Below are 5,129 nucleotides of genomic sequence, written 5' to 3' on the forward strand. Positions count from 1 at the left end.
AGGGCAGCGTGCAACTTCTGCTCCACCAGAGGACACACTGGTGGTATTTTTATTTTTATGAGGATCCCTACTCCTGCTTCAAGACATTTTCCTTAAAAGCCCATTGGTACACATGACCATTGCCTGCTCTCTGACTGGGACCCTGAGCTGCTCTCTACTCCTGCATCTGTTGTAATAGTTGCTTCCTGGGCTGGCTCTCCCCAGTCTCACCAGGTTCTGCTAAGGATAGGAACTGGGTCTTATTCATTTTACTTCTGTCTAGGCCCGACAGTCACTAGGTATATACTTTACTCCATTTAGCACAGCTTTTCAAGAGGTGTCCCCATTCTGTAGTTGAAGACAGTGGAGTGTGTATCACGTAAGCAGCTCACCTAAGGTCATTTTCTACCAAGTGGTACAGCTGTGATTAAACCCAGAGAGCCTGACTGGTAATCGGTGCATGTCACTCTTAGACTATGAGACCTCTTTTGACACATGGCTTCCCATTTGTCAAAACAGACGATGTGAATTTAAAACTCAGGGCTGGGCCCAAGATGGGTGTGGTTGTGAATTTGAGAGATGGTGGCAGGAGGATCAAGCATTTAAGGTCAACTCAGCCTACAGGAGATTGCCTCAAAAACAAATCCCAAACTAGCTTGGTCTGGTGACCCAGAACTGTAGTTGTAACTACCAGGAAGGCTGAGGCAAGAAGACTGCAGACTCAAGATCTGCTTGGGCCACAGAATGGCCAGGGTCAGTCTGGAAACTTAGACACTGTCTCACGTGAAAAGAAGGCTGAGGGTATAGCTCAGTGCTTGCCCAGCATGCACAAGATTCTATCTAGGCCCTACCCAGTACTGGGGGGAAAACAACCACCCCACCATATGCACAACCAGCCCAACCCCTGCTTGGCCCATACTGCAGCCACCGTGTGCTGCTGTTACTGGTGGTGTGTGCTCCTTCAGTGTGGGCGTGGTACTTCTTTTGTGAAGCAGCCCCCAAAGAGAATTCAGTGCTGGTCACGGCCAACAAGAAACCCAGGGAAAGACCAAGAACAATGATCCTATCAATCAGAAGGTGGCAGGGCAGATGGTTCTATGGTATATAGATAGTTAAGAAGCAGACACCACTCAGCTAACGAAAGCCTATTGTGAACCACAGGGTTTGTCGGTGAGGCAGATCAGATTTCAATCTGATGGCAGCCAATCACTGAAACACACCTGAACAGTTGGACCAGGAGGATGAAGGTATGGATGTGTTCCAGCATCAGACAGGAGGTATTGCAGAAGGGAAAACTTCACGTGAGGATGTTGAGATAGACTAAGAACACATTCTCCATTAGGAAGACAGTTTGGTTCTAGCACATCCTGGCACCCTCGGGGCATCTCTGTTCCTTCTTTATCCTTCCCTAGTCTTACTCTGTTGTACACAAACGATTTACACGTGTGTATAGCGTTTGGAGGCAAGTGCTGGTTCTGTGACAATAGCCCCTTTCTCAGTGGCACACTCACTCCGCTGCTCTTAGTCCACTGGGTCACTCTGCTTTCACTGTTTTAACAACAGCAGCAACAAACCCCAAAACAAAAGTCCTTGTAGTTTGTTTAATTGGAGGATTTTAATGCTTCATCTTTGTAAAACCAAGGAGAGCTTTTTTTTTTTTTTTAACATTTTTACAAATAGTTGTTACATGTAGGGAAATGTCTTTTAAGCAGGGGTACAAAACAAATCCTAGCTTTCTCTGTAAGTCAAGTATTTTGTTGTTTAAATACGATTAAAAAGAAGAGAAAGCCCACCACACTTATGATTTCTAGCAGACTTTATCCAAAGGAGTAAAAAAAATATAATGCAGGTTAATTGCTCAAATCTGTGAGAGTTTCACAGCTATGATTTAAACCAGGATTACCTAAGGCCTCCTTGGCTGTGTCACTGTGCCAGCAACTAGTCACTCTTTTTTTGTTGTTGTTGTTGTTCTGTTTATCAGATAGTCTTTTATTGAAATATTTTCTTCTTAACTACCTGGGCATTCCACTGCACCACTGTTGATGTCATCTATGATTGTCATGAGGGTGGCGTCCATCCACATTGCAGCCCACGGACTGTACAGTACCCAGGATCTCCTTGATAGTCCCAGAAAGTTCTCTGGCCAAAGACCGGTGTCTCATCTGCTGGGCAATGGTGACAATCTCATTGAAAGTAATGTTCCCACTGTGTTTAATGTTCTTCTGCTTCGTCCTGTCTCTCGGTGGCTCTTTGAGGGCTTTGATGATCAGGGCAGAGGCAGAGGACACCACCTCAGTCTGGGCCTGTCCGTTCTGGGTAGTCAGTTTCACTGTAATCCTGAGACCTTTCCAGTCACCAGTAGCCTTGGCAATGTCATCACCAACTTTTTTTTGGAGACAGACTAGAGGACTGATCTTAGGGGCCAAGGTGGATGAACCTGGGTTCAGGTGACCGAAGAAAGTTTCACCATACCCTCCTCCAAGCCGAAAGCCGAAAAGTGGAACCATTCACTCCTAGACCATGGGATGGCTCTTTGGCCCTGACTGGAACCACAAGCTGGCCCAAGGGGAGGGGTCATGGTTAACACTGCTTGACCACACTGGATCTAGTGACCAGAGTCTAGTGAGTGAGTCCAGAGTTTTTTCCTTTTGTTCATGTGTCATAGAAGTGTCTACCCAAGAACTGCCTCCTCACGTTCTGGAAAACAACTTCAGGAGAGTAATTCTTTGCCCTCTGAGGAGGAGTTTGATTTTTGAAAGTAGCCAAGCAAGAGACAAGCCAAGGAATTAGAGACAAGCCCAAGGAATGAGTGAATGGGATGATGGAGAGTACGTTTGGTTACCATGGTTACCACGAAAGTGATTCTCAGGTGGTTCCAGTGATTGGCTACCATGGTTACAATAGGCATGATTTTCAGGTGGTTTATTTTTAATTAATTTTAAGCAGGTGTTGTTCTCAGACACTGAGGAATTTGTAGCTCCCTTGTGCTGGGGAACAAATCCAAGACCGTATGCTTGGTGGGTAAATGGCATTGAGCTAACTCTCGGTCTCCTCTCCCTGCCTCTGAAGGCATTTCTAAGTCTAAAGACTAATTCCCTAAATATTTTTATCACTATATTTATTCTAAAAATACTTTAATGATATTAGTGCTGTTACCCAGGTACAGTGGTCATTTTAATTTTTGTGTTGTTAGAGGTCAAATTCTGGGCCATTCGAAGCATGAACCCTACCTCAGAGTTATATTTGCAGCTCCAAATAGTCATATTAATAATTAGGGCATTCATGTTGTTCATAGTACCTTTAAGATCTTCAAGATATGGTTTAACATATTGCTCAGATAGGTGTTTGCGTCCAAGGTTAGCAGCTGGTAGGGTAAAATTTTAAGTAAAGATGAACATACTCTTGATTAGTTATTTCAAAAGTTTAAAAACAAGCCATTTTAGTGTTACATCATAAATAGGTTTGTTTTCTTAATTTTTTAAAATTGTGCATATATACATATAATATATATACATATATATACATACATATATATATATATATATATATATATATATAGTGTGTGTGTGTGTGTGTGTAGGTGTACACACCATGATTCTCATGTCAAGAGCAGAGGACAGTTTGAGGGAACTGATCCAATCTTTCCACTGTGTGGGTATCAGGGAAGTTTTTCAGGCTTGCTGGCTAGCATCCTGACCCACTGAAATGTCTCATCATAGGATATTAATGACCTCTCAAGGTCAATGAGCCATCAAGCAGTTACACCTCACACCAATGCTCACAGTGTCTGTTTCTTCTGTACTGGAGTTGAACACCAGAACCTTGTGCATGTCATGTAAATGCTGCACCCTGGAACTCTCTCCTCAGTCACGTGGAAAAATTTTATAGTGATTTTTTATTTTTTAAATTGTAATTGCATCATTGTTCCTCTTCATTTCCCTCTCTCCAGCCCCTCCCATGAACTCTTCCCAAGGCATGGACTCTTTTCCTTTAATTGTTGTTACACACACACACATACACACAAACACACACACACACAAACACACACACTAAACACCTTGAAAGCTCACTTCCCTTGACTTATGATTTTCAAGTGTTTAATCAAAATTCCCTATTTAAAATATACTCAGTTGGGTTGTAACTGGATCCATCCTGTTCCCTTAAATGGTGATTTTTGTCTCAGACACCTTGCTAGTATATGTGTTATGTGCAATTTGAGGGAGCCACTTTACAGCTGCAATTATAATGTATTGTAAGGGAAAAAGGTCAAGTAACATATAAAGGCAGACCAATCAGAATTACACCACACTTCTCGCCAGAGTCTATGAATGCTAGAAGATCCTGGGCAGATGTCATGCAGACCCTAAGAGAAGACAAATGCCAGCCCAGGCTACTATACCCAGCAAAACTCTCAATTACCATAGATGGAGAAATCAAGATACTCCATGACAAAAACAAATTTACACAATATCATTCCATAAATCCAGCCCTCCAAAGGATAACAGATGGAAAACACCAACACAAAGAAGGAAACTACACCCTAGGAAAAGCAAAAAAGTACTCTTTCAACAAACTCAGAAGAAGACAGCCATACAAACATAATTCCACCTCTAACTACAAAAATAACAGGAAGTAACAATCACTTTTCCCTAATACCTTTTAACATCAATAGACTCAATTCCCCAAAAAAGGCATAGACTAGCAGACAGGATATGTAAACAGGACCCAGAATTTTGTTGCATACAGGAAACACATTTCAGTGACAAAGACAGACACTAAGCCAGAGTAAAAGGTTGGAAAACAATTTCCAAGCAAATGGTCCCAAGAAACAAGCTGGAGTAGCCATTCTAATATCAAATAAAATCAACTTTCAACCAAAAGTTATCAAAAAAGATAAGGAAGGACACTTCACTTCAGACTGGTCAAAGGAAAAATCTACCATGATGAACTCTCAATCCTGAATATCTATGCTCCAAATGCAAGGGCAGTCACATTCATAAAAGAAACTTTACTAAAGCTCAAAGCACACATCTCACTCCACACAATAATAGTGGGAAACTTCAACACTCCACTCTCAGCAATGGGTGGACAGATCATAGAAACAGAAACTAAACAGAGACACAGTGAAACTAACAGAAGTTATGAACCAA

At 42.1% G+C, this 5,129-nt stretch overlaps 1 pseudogene; it reads right to left on the reverse strand.

Moving 5' to 3' along the window:
- Positions 1 to 2,024: 2,024 nt before the first annotated feature.
- On the reverse strand, positions 2,025 to 2,486 carry LOC110303434 (large ribosomal subunit protein uL11 pseudogene; annotated as a pseudogene).
- Positions 2,487 to 5,129: the final 2,643 nt, after the last annotated feature.

This window comes from Mus caroli, unplaced genomic scaffold (genome assembly GCF_978045245.1).
Source record: "Mus caroli unplaced genomic scaffold, Mus_caroli_1 scaffold_9, whole genome shotgun sequence".
Lineage (NCBI taxonomy): Eukaryota > Metazoa > Chordata > Mammalia > Rodentia > Muridae > Mus > Mus caroli.